Source organism: Tiliqua scincoides, chromosome 2 (assembly GCF_035046505.1).
Source record: "Tiliqua scincoides isolate rTilSci1 chromosome 2, rTilSci1.hap2, whole genome shotgun sequence".
NCBI classification, from domain to species: domain Eukaryota; kingdom Metazoa; phylum Chordata; class Lepidosauria; order Squamata; family Scincidae; genus Tiliqua; species Tiliqua scincoides.
Window position 1 is genome coordinate 267,590,176 of NC_089822.1, and position 18,068 is coordinate 267,608,243.

Consider the following 18,068-nt stretch of genomic DNA (forward strand, 5'->3'; position numbering starts at 1 on the left):
AGCAAGGCTGCAGAGGTCAACCAGCATGAGGGCAGCGTGACCCATTTGGGACTGGGAACCTGGACAACTTGCATCCATACAAACCTGCCAGTAGATTAACAATGGGATTGTAATGCCACCTGATGCCATCTCAGGTCTACCACCTCTGTGCTACAAAAACCAATCAAAGCCCTTTCTATCATCCTCACGCGCTGGCACGGAACCTGGACAAGTGGGAATTCCAGATGCATTTACAGGGACAGCACACACGCTGTAGATGAAAACCTGTGCATGAAACAGGTCCTGCTCATCCAAGTTTCGAACCATCTTATGAGCTTCATGGTAAGGAGGGGAGTGACCTGCTTCTGGCTTGAGTGAGTGGGAAGCAGATCACAGAAGCTTGAGTTGTTGGTGGACTTGAGCTGAATCGCACCCCAAGTTGGCCCCCTCATCATCTGCTGCTGGTGCAACCCACATCAGGTGACCTCAAGAATGGGCCAGGGCTGACAGGCACACCAAATTCAGCCAGAAAATGAATGAATTGAATGTGGCCACTTGAAGACAGAGAAAGGAGGCAACTTCAAGGACACCTTGTCAAGAAGGACCACACATTGCAGGCACTCCAATTTTTAAAAGTCTTGCTAGCTACATATCTATCTCATGTACACATATAAATCACCAGCCCTCAGAGCATTACGAAATTGATGAACACTCCATCCGTGGAGCCCAGATGAGTGACAAGGCAGACGCCACTCTACCCAGGCAGGGACATCCAACAGCCCCATGTAGAATCCTAGAAGGAGCCCAAGAGGTCATGTAGTCCAACCCCCAGCCTGAAGCAGGTGGACAGAGGTGACAGCCACTTCGGCACAGGCCAAAGAGCAAGGGAAATGGCTCACCTGCTTTTCCCACCTCCAGGACTCTCGCTGCCTGTACGAGAAAGCTTCGGCCAAGTCCACTGCCTTGGAGCAGGTCTGCTGGCCACGTTCCTCAAGCCAGCTTTGCAACTCCAGTGGCAGGATAGCAAGGATCGGCTCTGTGGTGTGCTTCCTGGCCCCTTCTTTCTTGGGACTGCTGCAGATTGTTGTCTCTTGCTCAAAGCAGGCCAGCAAGATCTTAGCCTCCTGGCAGAGTGCAGCCTCCTCCAGCATCTCCGGGGACCTCACTCTCTCCAGCAACTCCTGCCACTGGGCTTCCCATCTCTGAGCCTGTCCTGCAACAGGGTCCTTTTCCTCCGCCTCTGTCCTTGGAGGGGATTCACTGCTACCTGTGGGCTGTGGGTCTTGAGATGCATCTCCAGTTCCTACTGGTCTCTTCTTTAGTGGGAGGACTGTGGGGTTTTGCTTCTTCATGGTACACCACACAAGTAACACCAAAGTGCAGAAAGCTCTAGGAAGAAACAGAGTGGTCAAGATTACAACCTTGAGCTCTGTCTGGGAAATAATAGAAAGAGGATCACCTGGAAGTGGCCAGTGGGAATTGAGGGGGTTCAGCAGCCTCCCCAACAGGATCCCCTGCATCCACACTGAGGACAATGCCAAGGGAAGGTCGTTTCAGCAGCCTTCCAGCTGTTTCCCAGCAGGTAATCAATCTGTGGAACTCCTTGCCACAAGATGTTATCATGATTTTTAGTCTAGGTGCCTTTAACAGGAGACTGGACAGATTTAAGGAGGAAAAGTCCATCATTGGTTACAACTTCAAGCCATGAGGGGCAAGTACAACCTCCAAGTTTTAGAAGTAGACTACCTCCAATATGCCAGGTGCAAGGGCATGGCAGGAAGATATGGGTGTCCTGAACACTCCCCCAAGGCAGCCAGTGGGCCAGTGTGAAATACAGGAAGCTGGAACAGATGAGCCCTTGGCCTGATCCAGCAGGGCATCTCTTGGGACACATCTCAAGACAGTCTGCCACCTCCTTAACAGGCCCCTCATAACTCCAAGGCATGGCTTGAAGGGGCAGAATGCCACAACCTCACTGAAGATCAACAAGCCTGCATGTGGGAACCCATAACCAAGTGAGAACTGCCCTGATAGGTCAGAGCTGTCCTCCACCCAGTCTCCATCCAACCTTTTTGCACAGTGGCCACCTGATGCCTCAAAGGCAGAAGATGGGTGCAGCTCCCCCTGCCCCATTGCTCCCCAGTAACTGGCATTCAGAGGTATGTATACTGCCTGTGAAACTGAACTCTCTCAAGTGACCCTACATAGGCTGCTTGGAATTCAGTTCACGTAAAGAAGAAAGGCAGTGCAGACTTTCCCCCCTCAGTTCTGTGGCTCCCAAATGGAGGTCATGTGAACTTGGAACATAGAAACAACCATCTCCTTTTATCTCTGGCTTTGTCCAAGGTGGGAAAAAGCAGACTCTCCATCTGCCTGCCTTGTTAGCCTCCCCTTTGGAGGTGCAAAGTCTTCCCTTTCACTCACCCAAATCCCCACCAAGCTAGGACCAGGATCCAGCCACACCCTGATGGAGCAGAGGGCACACCTAAGCAAGTGCCTTTTATGAGCTGCAAGCCTTCCTCCTCTTAATAGAGTAGCAGGAGCCAGGTGTTGGTAATTTGGGATTAGCAAGGCCTCCTGGGAATTGTAGTTCACCTGAAGAAGACACCTGGCCTGCATGAAGGAGCCCAAGTTGAGGACCCCAATAGCTCTAATGAGTTGAGAAACTTATGGACCCTGGCTGGTTGAGGATGAAGCAAGCGGTGGAGGTATTGATGGTGTTTGTAGAGCCCAAGGCCTGTCCTGACTCAGCATAGATCGCTCTTACCAGGATGCAAGCCACAGGACCACTGTCCTGCTGACCAGACAGCCAGCTGCTGCCAGGACACATGGATAGGATGTGGGAGGTGAGCATCATGTTGACTGTCTGTTTCAGAACATGCTGAGGCATTCCAGCAGTGGTGCTTGATGAAAAACCAGGGAAAGGTCCTCTTGCCTGGAGCCTGGCATGGGCTACTGAGATTCACTGCTGGGGTGAGTGGTGCTGCCCTGTCAGGATTCTGGCATACATCAGGGTTAGGTGAGCTCAGGCCAAGACCAGGGTTGGGCTGTGAGTCCCTGGAGTTTGGGGTGCTCAGTGCTTGCAACAGCTGAGGAGTTGGCCTGTAGGACTTTGTTAGCTCTAGGCCAGGTTTGCAAACAGTTGGTTCAGGGCAAGTTGTAATCTACTGTGATAGCATGACTACCTGAACACCTGTGCAGCCACACTCTATTTAACCGGGCATAACCAGCTCCGGTGCTGAATCCCATTCAAGTCTCTCCCTGCAGCTCCACCTGTGTATGGGTGAAATGTGAAGCTCGTGGACATTATATATCTGGACTTTCAGAAGGTGTCCGACACGGTCCCTCACCAAAGGCTACTGAAAAAACTCTTGCATTGGCAACCTTCAGTCTCGAAAGACTATGGTATCGCGCTCTGAAAGGTGGTTCTGGCACAGTGTCTAGTGTGGCTGAAAAGGCCAATCCGGGAGTGACAATCCCTTCCACACCGGGAGCAAGTGCAGTCTGTCCCTGGTCTGTCTCCCTGGCTATGGGCCTTCCTTCTTTGCCTCTTAGCCTCAGACTGTTGGCAAAGTGTCTCTTCAAACTGGGAAAGGCCATGCTGCACAGCCTGCCTCCAAGCGGGCCGCTCAGAGGCCAGGGTTTCCCACCTGTTGAGGTCCACTCCTAAGGCCTTCAGATCCCTCTTGCAGATGTCCTTGTATCGCAGCTGTGGTCTACCTGTAGGGCGCTTTCCTTGCACGAGTTCTCCATAGAGGAGATCCTTTGGGATCCGGCCATCATCCATTCTCACGACATGACCAAGCCAACGCAGGCGTCTCTGTTTCAGCAGTGAATACATGCTAGGGATTCCAGCACGTTCCAGGACTGTGTTGTTTGGAACTTTGTCCTGCCAGCTGATGCCGAGGATGCATCGGAGGCAGCACACGTGGAATGCGTTCAGTTTCCTCTCCTGTTGTGAGCGAAGAGTCCATGACTCGCTGCAGTACAGAAGTGTACTCAGGACGCAAGCTCTGTAGACCTGGATCTTGGTATGTTCCGTCAGCTTCTTGTTGGACCAGACTCTCTTTGTGAGTCTGGAAAATGTGGTAGCTGCTTTACCGATGCGTTTGTTTAGCTCAGTATCGAGAGAAAGAGTGTCAGAGATTGTTGAGCCAAGGTACACAAAGTCATGGACAACCTCCAGTTCATGTGCAGAGATTGTAATGCAGGGAGGTGAGTCCACATCCTGAACCATGACCTGTGTTTTCTTCAGGCTGATTGTCAGTCCAAAATCTTGGCAGGCCTTGCTAAAATGATCCATGAGCTGCTGGAGATCTTTGGCAGAGTGGGTAGTGACAGCTGCATCGTCAGCAAAGAGGAAGACACGCAGACATTTCAGCTGAACTTTGGACTTTGCTCTCAGTCTGGAGAGGTTGAAGAGCTTTCCATCTGATCTGGTCCGGAGATAGATGCCTTCTGTTGCAGTTCCAAAGGCCTGCTTCAGCAGGACAGCGAAGAAAATCCCAAACAAGGTTGGTGCAAGAACACAGCCCTGCTTCACTCCGCTTCGGATGTCAAAAGGGTCTGATGTGGAGCCATCGAAGACAACAGTGCCCTTCATGTCCTTGTGGAAAGACCTGATGATGCTGAGGAGCCTGGGTGGACATCCAATCTTGGAAAAAACTCTACAGTCAGGGAATCAGAGGACAGGTCCTCTCATGGATTGAGATCTGGTTGGAGGCCAGGAAGCAGAGAGTGGGTGTCAATGGTCAATTTGCACAATGGAGAGAAGTGAAAAGCAGTGTGCCCCAAGGATATGTCCTAGGACCGGTGCTCTTCAACCTCTTCATAAACGACCTGGAGACAGGGCTGAGCAATGAGGTGGCTAAGTTTGCAGACGACACCAAACTTTTCCGAGTGGTGAAGACCAGAAGTGATTGTGAGGAGCTCCAGAAGGATCTCTCCAGACTGGCAGAATGGGCAACAAAAAGGTAGATGCGTTTCAATGTCAGTAAGTGTAAGGTCATGCACATTGGGGCAAAAAAATCAAAACTTTAGATATAGGCTGATGGGTTCTGAGCTGTCTGTGACAGATCAGGAGAGAGATCTTGGGGTGGTGGTGGACAGGTCGATGAAAGTGTCGACCCAATGTGCGGCGGCAGTGAAGAAGGCCAATTCTATGCTTGGGATCATTAGGAAAGGTATTGAGAACAAAATGGCTAATATTATAATGCCATTGTACAAATCGATTGTAAGGCCACACCTGGAGTATTGCATCCAGTTCCGGTCACCAGATCTCAGAAAGGACTTAGTGGTAATGGAAAAGGTGCAAAAGAGAGTGACTAAGATGATTACTGGCCTGGGGCACCTTCCTTATGAGGAAAGGCTATGGCATTAGGGCCTCTTCAGCCTAGAAAAGAGACGCCTGAGGGGGGACATGATTGAGACATACAAAATTATGCAGGGGATGGACAGAGTGGATAGGGAGATGCTCTTTGCACTCTCACATAACACCAGAACCAGGGGACATCTACTAAAATTGAGTGTTGGAAGAGTTAGAACAGACAAGAGAAAATATTTTTTTACGCAGCGTGTGGTTGGTCTTTGGAACTCCTTGCCACAGGATGTGGTGATGGCGTCTGGCCTGGACGCCTTTAAAAGGGGATTGGACAAGTTTCTGGAGGAAAAATCCATTACGGGGTACAAGCCATGATGTGTATGCGCAACCTCCTGATTTTAGAAATGGACTATGTCAGAAGGCCAGATGCAAGGGAGGGCACCAGGATGAGGTCTCTTGTTATCTGGTGTGCTCCCTGGGGCATTTGGTGGGCCACTGTGAGATACAGGAAGCTGGACTAGATGGGCCTATGGCCTGATCCAGTGGGGCTGTTCTTATGTTCTTATGAGGCCTTGTCGGAACAAACACTGCAAATGACCATGGGCTGACTTTGCCTTTGCCTTAAGAAAAATGGACTGTAAATAGGCAACTCTGAACTGCTTTATTTCATGTGTATGACCTGGATAGCTCTAACAATTTTGTATATGGCTTTGTACTCAAATACAATTGCACCTGAAGACTCTGCTGTGTCTGCATGTTTGACTGCTCCCTGCTCTGAAGTAGGACATACCCTGGTTCTTACCTAACAGACTTCAGCTTCTCATTGGCTGAAGGACTGGCTGTTTAGAAGGGGTGGTGGTAGCTACCTGAGAACAACTTGCACTGAGAACTTGTATGTTCACCTTCTTGGGGTGCTTGGCCAGTCAGGGGAACATGCACAAGCCCTTTTACCCTAATTTAACACCAATGTTTGGTGTTTTACCCTGTGCTCTTGTGGTGTGTTTACACCTCAGGAGGCTAGGATGTATAAGGACCAAATTGGTAACATGTTTCTGACTCACTGGGAGTGTTCTAAGGCAATGAGCTGAAAATGTATAAGATTGGGCTGTGAAACCATGGATCCTGTGCCAGTGACATTTCCTTAGACAACCTCATGCTGCACAGTTGGGATCAGAGGGTGGGGCTTCAGGTAAATGTCTCTTTATATAAGCTGGCATGGAACAAAGGTATCAGTGTCATGAGTGTCAAAAGTGTGGGAACTAGAATGAGTTATACTGGCATGCAAGTCACTGATAGCAGAAATTATGCATGTATTTGTTATGATTTATTATGGCAGAAAACGAACGTGCAAAGGAGGCACATGGACTGATGAAATAGACAGAAAATCTCTAATCTTTCACTTGGACACAGGATGTTTCCTGACTCAGGAGTCTTGATGCAGTGTGGGCCACTCACCAGTTCTGGAGCATTGTTCAATGTTGGCTTCCACCATGGCACTGGCTTTTCAAAGAATCCCTGTAACCTCATTAGGTCATGACCTGATGACATCTCTTGGAAGGAGATACAATTTCTCATTTTTACAAAAATTCACAAGCCCTGGGTGCCAAATGACCTCCAAACGCCACTGCTCCTGGGCTGGTGGTAGCAGATTTGGATTACCAAAGCTCTTCCCTTTTCCTAAGACTTTCCCCCTTTTTCAGCACCAAGTTGAGTGTTGGGAGAGTGGGGACAGACAGAAGAAAATATTTCTTTACTCAGCGTGTGGTTGGTCTGTGGAACTCCTTGAAACAGCTTGTGGTGATGGCATCTGGCCTGGATGCCTTTAAAAGGGGATTGGACAAGTTTCTGGAGGGAAAATCCATTATGGGTTACATGCCATGATGTGTATGTGCAACCTCCTGATTTTAGAAATGGGCTATGTCAGAATGCCAGATGCAAGGGAGGGCACAAGGTTGAGGTCTCTTGTTATCTGGTGTGCTCCCTGGGGCATTTGGTGGGCCACTGTGAGATACCGGGAGCTGGACTAGATGGGCCTATGGCCAGATCCAGAGGGGCTGTTCTTAAGACACAACCTGCATCCTGGTGCCCTCCCCATAGCTGGCACTCTGATGTAGACTACCTCTCAAACCAGGCACTTGCACATACCTCCCATGACTTGTAACCTGTCCAGCATTGAATCTAACATACTCAAGTGTCACAAGGGGAATTCAACAAATGGAACTTGGATGCTGGATGGCAGCATCTAAATCTAGCTGGAACAATAGATTTTGTGTGTTGAGACCCTTGCCCAATTTAAGCCAATTAGACCACTTGCTCCAAATTAGACCCCACAGCTCAGGGTCTCTCAAGGGTCCCCGCCAGAGTAACCTACTCTAATCGTGTCAAATACACCCGACTATGCAATGCAATGGACACCTAACACCTACTCTTCCTTGGGACCCCTGCAGGTTTTTGTCTGTTGCTAGTAGGAAGACAACAAGACTTTAGCCTCACAGCAGATTGCAGCCTCTTCCAGCACCTCCTGGGACCTCACTCTCTCCAGGAACTCCTGCCATTGGGCTTCCCATCTCTCTGCCCATCCGGCAACAGGGTTCTCTTTCACCTCTTCAGTCTGTGGAGGGAATTCACCAGTACGCCTGGGCTGCAGGACATGGGATGCATCTCCAGTTCCTACTGGTCTCTTCTCTAGTGGGAGGACTGTGGGGTTTTGCTTCTCCATGGAACACCTCACAAAAGTAACACCAATGTGCAGAAAGCTCTAGAAAGAAACAAAGGGTGGTCAAGATTGCCACATTGAGCTCCTGTTAGAGAAAAAGCACCAAGAAGTGGCCAGTGGGAAGTGAAGGGGGTTCACAGGATCCTCTCCTACAGGAACACCTGCATCCAGACCAAAGCCAAGGGAAGGTGATTTCAATAGCCTTCCAGAAGTTCCTCAGCATGTAATTAATCTATGGAACTCCTTGCCACAGCATGCAGTTATGGCACCTGGCCTAAAGGCCCTTAAAAAGTTATTGAGCAGTTTTAAAGAGGGAAATTCCATTACTGGTTACAAGCCATGACTTCAGGTTTTAGAAGTAGACTACCTCAGACATACCAGATGCAAGGGAATGACAACAGGATACGTGCATCTTGAGTGTCCTTGTTCCCCAAGCCACGTGGTGGGCCACAGACAGAGGAAGCTGGACCAGATGAGCCCTTGGCCTGCTCCAGCGTGGCTCTTCTTAGGCTCCCCCATAGTTGCAAGGCATGGCTTGAAGGGACACAATGCCACAGTCCTGCTCAAGAACTCACACACTCTTGGGAGTTTCCCTTGCGTTTCCCAGTTCCTGGGTTCTGCCCTTCAGGAAAGAAGCAGGTGTCTTTGACTGCAACCAAAGGTCAGAAATTTGTCCAAGAATCCAGGCCAGGCCCCATACAACCTCCACCCCACTGGCTAGCATGCAAAGCGGAATTGCTGTCCAGTCTATACACTCGAACAACCCCCCATAGACTGCTTTGGATTCCATTCACTATTCCTTTCCTATTAAGAGGAGGGAGACTATGAGCTGATCAAAGGCACTGGCTTAGCTCTGCTCCATCTGGGTGCGGCTGGATCCTGGTCCTGCTGCTGTTCTTAGCTTGGTGGGGTTTGGGGGAGTGAAAGGAGGCAGCTAGCAAGGCAAGTAGCTGGAGAGGCTGCTTTTCCCCACCTTGGCAAGGCCAGTGATAAAAGGTGATGGTTGTTTCCGAGTTCAAAGCTTAGATGGCCTTCCTGTGAGCTCCACCTGAGAGACACAGAAGTGAGAGGGGAAATATCTGCACTGTCTCTATGCTGTACATTGAAGTGAATGGAATTCAAAACAGTCTATGGGGGGGTACTTTGACACCACAATGGTCTGTACGCAGTAAAAGCAGCCCCCAAAGAACACCCAAGAAGGAAGTCCCTCCCTCCAAGCAGACGAATGTATTGAGCCCAATGGAAAGAGAAAGCAAGCCACATGGTCGTGTTTACTCATGAGTAAGCAAAGGTGCTTTGCCTCCTGGTCAAGCCAGGCAAAGGAGAATGCAAGGCTAGCTGCATGGTCCTGATCTGATGACAGTGGAGCTCAACAAATGCTCCAGACAGCAGCAACCCCTCAAAGAACAAAACAGGCTTCAGCTGGTAAGGCCCATTTTATTTGTTTTTAGACTTGCAAAGCCAGATGGGTCCTGATGCTTGAAATATAAGAACTTACACTGAACTGGGCATTGGGGGGGGGGGCTGAAATCTCACTGCTATTTTTGTGTTTGTGAGGGGGTGTTCTTGCAAGCAGGCTACAGAGAAATTTCGCTTGGTGGAACAGGGCTGGCTTCCCCTTATTTAATTAGTTGGTTTTTCTTTAATTTAATTATTAATCATTTTTTATTGTGCTTGATGATGTCACTTCCAGCCATGACATCACTTCCAATGGGTCCTGGACAGATTGTCATTCTAAATCTGTGTCTTCTAATCTGTGTCAGATTGTCTTCTAATCTGTGTAGATTGTCTGCACAGCCTGCCTCCAAGTGGGCCGCTCAGAGGCCAGGGTTTCCCGCTTGTTGAGGTCCACTCCTAAGGCCTTCAGATCCCTCTTGCAGATGTCCTTGTATCGCAGCTGTGGTCTACCTGTAGACAGGAACAAGAACCTGACCTGTTACAAGTAACAAGAACCTGTAGACAGGAACAAGATAATATGATTTTAAATAAATTTGCCCCTAATTAGCAAAACATTCCTGAAGAACCTCTGTCAGAGCTAAACGCTGACAGGAGGGGCTAGATTTAATTGAAATAAAGAGAAAAGTCTCTTAAAATCCTTATTTACAATAAGAAGTTGGGTCGTCTTGTATTAAATATGTTTATACCACTATGCATCACAATAACAAGTCACAAATGGAGAATCACACATGGAATAGAAGAAAAGACCAAAAAGTTTAGTTAAACAGAGGTTGGCAGAAGGCTCACAGTGATTAATGAGACCAGACAGAAAGAATGTTAAATAGAAAAGCAGATGGCTGTTTGAAACATGTCAGGGTCAAGCCAGTGAGGAATGGCCAGAGATAAGCAAAGACATACCAAAGGCCAGTAATAAATAAGTAAAGAGTAGCAAAAGATAAGAGCAAAAGACAAAGTTATCTGTGGCTAATCCTGAGAAGGCCTCCATCTCTGATGTCACACATCAGCCAATGAAATGTAAGATTCCTCAAACAAAGGAGCCAGAATCCAATATAAGGGAGAGGCACACACTGGAAACTCTCTCTCTCTCTCTCTCTCTCTCTCTCTCTCTCTCTCTCTCTCTCTCTGAGAGTTCCCAGATGGCTCTCATTGCTCTCTTCACTTTGGACAAGGAGTCCCTGAGAGGTCCGCTGCTGGCAACAAAATAAAGCTTGCAGACGATCACCACTCTTGCTTACTGAGTTTGCTTTTGAACTTTGCTCTTGACCTTGCAACACCCCCAACACACCTCTCCCTCTGCAGTGTCTGTTGGGCTCCAATTCTGGTTCTCTGTAGCCCCTCTTAAGGATTCCCTGGCATGGAATCAGGCCTGGTTTCGCCACTCTCTGAGTATCAATATGACTCCTTTCTCGTGAGAAGCTTCGATCCACCCACAGCTGTGACTGGGCTGCATCTGGACAAAGCTCAGCGTCTAGAATTCCTCCTCAGTGTTTGGACTAAGAGCTGCATTTACTGACACTCTTTCCACACTCCAATCATCAACAGATTTATTGGTGCCTGTTTAAGACTTCTCTCCAGTGTGAGTTCTCTGATGGGAAAGAAGGTTTGTGTTACTTCTGTAGCTCTTTCCACACTCGGAACACTTGTGTGGTTTCTTCCCTGTTTAAATACTCTTATGTGCAGTGAGACTGGAGCTCTGACTGAAGCTCTTCCCACAGACAAAGCATTTGTGTGGTTTCTCCCCTGTGTGCTTCTCATGTGCTTAATAAGGGCAGAGTGATTACAAAAGGTCTTACCACCATCTGAGCAGTTAAAAGGTTTTTCTCCAGTGTGAAATCTCTGATGTGAAGTCAGGTTTGAGTTCCAGGAGAAGCTCTTTCCACATCCCAGGCATTTATAAGGTTTCTCTCCAGTGTGGATGTAAGGTAAGGTTTGTGTTCTTACTAAAGCTCTTCCTGCATTCCAAACATTTATTTTCTTTTAAATAAAATTTTATTTTAATAACTGAAATACAAACAAACAAACAAAACTCACAATAAATATACAATTATCCCCTTTATTCTGCTGGTGCTCCCCACCCCCTTCTCCAGGAATAATTATACATTCTCTTCCAACTTCATCCTTTATGATTTCATCTTCATTTTCTTCTTAAAGTATGCTCTAAAAATAACTTCCATATATCTATAAATACATTTTCTTTCACTACTCCTTTCTTAACTTTCAACTCACATGTTAATTTGTCATTTATTGCTACATTCCACATTTCCTTATACCATTCCTCATTTCTATCTCCTTTCCCATTCCTATTCCAATTCCTGCCAGTCTTGCAGCAGTTACCATCACCAGGATTCATTCCTTTTTCCCCATTTCCATATCTTCATTACTAAACACATTCAAAAAAGCCATCATTGGGCTTATCTGTATACCAAACTTTTCATTAACCTCTCTAGATATCATTCCCCAATTTTCTTTCATTATTTTGCAGGACCACCACATATGGAAGTAAGTGCCAATTTCATTTTTACATCTCCAGCACACATTTGTTTTATCCTTATTGCTCTGATTCAATTTTACAGGAGTTAAATACCATCTCCATATAAATTCATAACAATTTTCCATAATTCTAATAGATAAATTCTTCATTATTCAGAGCGTGATATCATAGCCTTTTGAGACTGAAGGTTGCCAACAAAAATTCTTTTACTCCATGAACCTTTCCAAATTTCATTACTTAACTCCTTATTTAACTCTTTGCCGAATCTTCTTAAGACCATTAAAATTTTTACCTGCTACCAACAATATATTGTATATCATACTTATTATCCCTTTCCTATTTTTAACTTCATTTTCTTTCTCCTTTTCCTCTGTAATCTCTTAAAACTTAACTTTCTCAACTCGCCATGCTTTCCCCCAATCCTTAGTCCATTTAATTAGTTGATTGATGTTTAACCAAGAAATGCTTCTCTCGCCATCCAGCTTCATCTTGATTTGTTCTTTATTACTCATCTTCTCCATCCAATCTCTAAGTCTTATTACTCTGTTTCCTCAGTTTCTTCTTTAAACTCTTCAGATTTTCTGGAAACACTCCTACATCCGTCACTACACTAAATGATGAGATAGCTGGACTCAATACAGCCCTATAACTCATCCAACAATACATCAAACTTTGTAAGAAAGAGTTCATAATTTTGCTGACTAATTCCTTATTCTTCTCTTTAAAAAAAAAGCTTTCAATCTCTCCTAAGCTATTACCTAACTCCCAATTAATCCAAATTAGCTTATTGCTATTAATAATTACAGGCACATGTCTCAATTGATTTGCTGCATAGTATAGCTTTAAATGTGGCAGTCCCAGTCCTCCTCCTTTCTGAGATGAATACCATAAGTTCTTACTTATTCTGTCTTTTATTACCATTACAAAAGGAATTAATCATATTCTGTCATTCTTTAAGTTCTTTATCACCCATCTCTAAGGGCAAAATCCAAAATATAAAAATCCAAAATTTTAGGTATTTTCATTTCACAAAGTGCAATTCTCCCAAACTATGATAATTTTAATTTTTGATAATCCTTCATTTTCTCTTTAATCTCTTTTTTAACTTTGCTAAATTTGCTTTTATTGCATCTTGGAAATTCCACTCAATGTTTATCCCAAGATATTTTATACTCTTATTCAGTTTCCCTTCAAATTTTCCTTTGAATATTCCTTCTTCCTTCTCATAATTTATTACCATACATTCTGATTTATTCCCATTCACCTGTAACCAAGTTATTTCTCCAAATATCATTAAATGCTTTTTAATCCTCTCAGCTCACTTTAATGGGTCTTCCAATGTAAGTAAGACATCATCTGCCAATAAACTAATCTTAGTTGTTTCTGTATAGCCCAGGGGTGTTCACACTTTTTTGGCTCGAGAGCTACTTTGAAACCCAGCAAGGCCTGGAGATCTACCAGAGTTTTTTTACAATGTTCGTGCCATCATAACATATAACATTTATGTGTACAATGTATGTTGGTGTACCTTGCATAACCGCATGAGCCAATATTGCACAACACAACATAATTGTGGTCTGTGGAACTCCTTGCCACAGGATGTGGTGCTGGCGTCTAGCCTAGACGCCTTTAAAAGGGGATTGGACGGGTTTCTGGAGGAAAAATCCATTATGGGGTACAAGCCATGATGTGTATGCGCAACCTCCTGATTTTAGGAATGGGTTAAGTCAGAATGCCAGATGTAGGGGAGAGCACCAGGATGAGGTCTCTTGTTATCTGGTGTGCTCCCTGGGGCATTTGGTGGGCCGCTGTGAGATACAGGAAGCTGGACTAGATGGGCCTATGGCCTGACCCAGTGGGGCTGTTCTTATGTTCTTATGTTCTTAATTAACTATAAACATTTTTTGTAATTACTTGAGTTTACTTTGATGACTTGCACTGAAGTGAATCAGCCAAGGATGCATAGCCCAGACAGTAGCTGCTGACAGCCAGCTTCAAGCACACTTCCAAATGTTTATCAAATGTACTTGGACTTAAAGATCTTCATGTAGGAAAAGGCTATGAAAAGGAATCTTCATGTAGGAAAAGGCTGACTCTCATAAATAAGTGGAGCCCTTCCTGCCTCAGGTGCTCTTATATCCCTGAGGGTCCTATTGCCTTCAAGTGGCTGCAGCTGTGCAGCACACTCTGCTGGATGCCCAGGCCTTACCCTTAAAGGGGCCACTGCTGACACCACATCTACCTCCTCACCAGATTCCAATACAAGTGGGGGGGGGAGCAGATCTCTATATAGCCAGTGCAAAAACAAGGGAAATGTGTGGGGGAGGGAAGATCTCTATATAGACATAACAGCAAGACCAGTGCAAAACCCTTTGCACACAGAACCAACAGATGGAAGTTGGGGGGGGGGGAGATTTTTAGATTGTGAGCCCTTTTGGGACAGGGAGCCATTAGTTAATTGATTTTTCTCTGTAAACTGCTTTGTGAACTTTTAGTTGAAAAGTGGTATATGAATACTGTTGATCTCCATACATACCAGTGCAAAAACAGGGGAAAGGTAAGTCATCCCCAGGAGAGTCAACGGGGCTCACTCCCAGGGATGCTTCACTCCAAGGGCAGGGCTCACTCCCAGGGATGCTTCACTCCCAGGGCGGGGCTCACTCCCAGGAATGCATGGACTCATTTTGCCTGGGGATCAACTGGTAGATCGGGATTGACTTATTGGGCACCCCTGGTATAACCTATCCCTTTTATTTCTATATCCTTCCTTATTATGTTTGCTAATAATTCAATAACCATAACAAATAAACATGGAGATAAGGAACATCCCTGTCTTGCTCCTCAGCCTAGATTAATATTACCCGTCACTCCATCATTCACAAGTACCATAGCCACATTATCAGTGTATAGCTGTTCAATTACATGGTTGAAACGGGTACCAAATCCCAATTCCTCCAAAAACTTCTTTCAGGCTAACCATTCCACAGAATCAAAAGCTTTAAAGATATCCAAGGCCAAAATCCCTGCCTTTAATTTTAATTCTTTTTATCTGGATCCTTTTCAATCTGGTTTCAGACTGGGCTTTGGGACGGAAACTGCCTTGGTCGCCTTGCTGGATGACCTACGCCAGGGACTGGACAGGGGGAGTGCGTCCCTGTTGGTCCTGCTGGACCTCTCGGCGGCTTTCGATACCATCGACCATGGTATCCTTCTGGGTTGATTGGCCGAGTTGGGAGTTGGAGGCACTGTTTTGCGGTGGTTCCGCTCCTACTTGGAGGGTCAGTCCCAGATGGTGGTGCTGGGGGATGCCTGTTCGACACCCTGGCCCTTGAGGTGCGGGGTGCCGCAGGGTTCAATTCTGTCCCCCATGCTATTTAATATCTACATGAAACCGCTGGGAGAGGTCATCCGGGGGTTTGGAGTGAGGTGTCATCAATATGCTGATGACACCCAGCTCTATCTCTCCTTTCCTCCAGACTCCAGGGTGGCGGTTGAGGGCCTGGAGCGCTGTCTGGAAGCAGTGAGGATCTGGATGGGGGCTAACAAGCTGAAATTAAATCCGGATAAGACAGAGGCTCTCTTGGTTCGGAAATCCTCGATGCAGGTGCTGGATTATCGACTTGCTCTGAATGGGGTTGCACTCCCTCTGAAGGAGCAGGTTCGCAGCTTGGGGGTCCTCCTGGACTTGCAGCTGCTCCTGGATTCCCAGGCGGCGGCTGTGGCTAGGGGGGCCTTTGCTCAGCTTTGGCTGGTGCGCCAGCTGCGACCGTATTTGGATCGTGCAGACCTGGCCACGGTGATCCATGCCACGGTGACATCAAGGTTAGATTACTGTAACGCACTCTATGTGGGGCTGCCCCTGAAGACGGTTCGGAAACTACAATTAGTACAGAATGCGGCAGCCCGTGTGGTCACCGGAGCCAGGCAGTTTGACTCTGTCAGCCCGCTTCTCTGGGGGCTACATTGGCTGCCAATTCGTTTCCGGGCCCAATTCAAGGTGCTGGTTTTGACCTTTAAAGCCCTATACTGCTCTGGGCCAGGATATCTTAGAGACCGCCTACTCCCGTACAATCTGGCTCGCCCTCTCAGGTCATCAAAGAAGGCCTTTTTGCAAGTGCCGCCACCCAAGGAGGTCCGGGGGGTGGCTGCAAGAAATAGGGCCTTCTTGGTAGTGGCACCAACATTATGGAACTCCCTTCCCCTTGACTTGAGAATGGCTCCCTCTCTTGAGAGTTTTCGGCGAGGCCTGAAAACACTGTTGTTTAAACAAGCCTTCTGATTTCTGGCCTTTTTAACATTTTTATACATCTTTTAGTTTTTTTTACAGGCTTGATTCCTCGGTGACTTGCTCTTTTATGCTGTCTTTTAGTCTGACTACTGTTTTTATGGCCCTGTAATGTGTTTTTAAATGTTTTTATCTGTTATGTATTAATGTTTTTAAAATCTGTTTTTTTTAATATGTTAGCTACCCTGGGTCCCGTTAGGGAGAAGGGCGGGATAAAAATAAAGTTTTATTATTTATTATTATTCTTTTGCTATATACATCAAGTCAAGTTCTCTTCTCATGACATCTGCCATCTGCCTTCCATTCATGAAGCCATTAGGACCTGGCCACAGTAACCCATGCCCTAGTGACATCTAGATTAGATTATTGCAATGCGCTCTACGTGGGGCTGCCTTTGAAGATGGTCCGGAAATTACAACTTGTACAGAACACGGCTGCTCGTGTGGTTGTCGGGGCACGTCGGTTTGACTCTGTCGAGCCGTTGCTCCGGCGGCTACACTGGTTGCCGGTTCTGTTCTGGGCCCAATTCAAGGTGCTAGTTTTGACTTTTAAAGCCCTTTATGGCTCGGGTCTGGGGTATTTGAGGGACCGCCTCCTTCCTTACAATCCGGTCCGTGCTCTTAGATCTTCTGGGGGGGCCCTTTTGACTGTGCCGCCACTAAGAGATGTGAGAGGGGTGGCGGCCAGGAAGAGGGCCTTCTTGGTGGTGGCCCCCAAACTGTGGAATACCCTCCCCTTAGAACTGAGAACTGCTCCCTCGTTGCTAATGTTTTGGTGTGGACTGAAGACCTTTTTATTTCAAAAAGCTTTTAATTGTTGAGAGGCTGGCTGGCGTTCTTGCTTTTTATATGAAAATCCACAGGTTTTGTTTTGTTTTTAGCTTTTTAATCATTGTAAACTGTTTTTAACTGTTTTTCATGTTGTATTTTTAAATTGTTTGTTAGCCGCCTTGTGTGCCCGTTGGGCAAAAAGGCGGGGTACAACTTAATAAAATAATAATAAAATTTTGATCTTCCCCTATATACTCTCCTAGACAACCATTTAATCTCTTAGCCAATATAGCTGTAAAAATTTTTGCATCTTGATTTATTAATAAGATTGATCTACACAATTCCATATTTGTTGAATCTTTCTCTGGTTTTAATATTAGAACAGTCACCACAACTTCTTGACCCAGCATGTAATTAACATGTGGAACTTCTTACCAAAGGATGTGGCAATGGCACCTTAACACCTAGATGGGATTGGGCACATTAATGGAAGAGTAGTTAATCCCAGGTGCTCCCTCAGGCATTTGGTAGGCCACTGGGAGATACAGGAAGCTGGACTGGATGGGGAAGATGTAAGTATTGAGCAGAGATGGGACTAGCTAGCAGTAGCATAGCTAGAGGGAGTGGTCAGGTAAGAATTGCAGGTGCTGCAGCACACTATGTAAGCACCGCCCACTTGCCCTAAGAGCTGTTACCCTGAATGGCTCCACTGGAGAGTGGGAGAGGCCATGAACATTGGCATATTGTGGCTCCTGTAATGCTTTTCTTGCTACTCTACTACCCCCAGTGTGTACAAGATGCTGCAGAACTAGAACTCTTCCCAGGTCTCAGAGTAGCCAATAAGGTTCGTGTCTCTGAACAGCTCAGATCAGAACCATCAAAGTTCAAGATCAGGTACGTTTAAGCGCAGAAAAGTTTCCCATCCAAAAATGAACATCATTTTCAAATGAATCATTCTTGATTTTATGCCATCTCTTGATGTCTGGGTGAACTTCTGCACTTTACAGGGACAAACTGCAGGTTACATGAAATTGTTTTAAGTTACTTAG

At 46.3% G+C, this 18,068-nt stretch overlaps 1 pseudogene; it reads right to left on the bottom strand.

Moving 5' to 3' along the window:
- Window positions 1–14,853, bottom strand: part of LOC136639163 (zinc finger protein 585A-like) — a 66,842-nt pseudogene extending 51,989 nt beyond the window's left edge.
- Window positions 14,854–18,068: the final 3,215 nt, after the last annotated feature.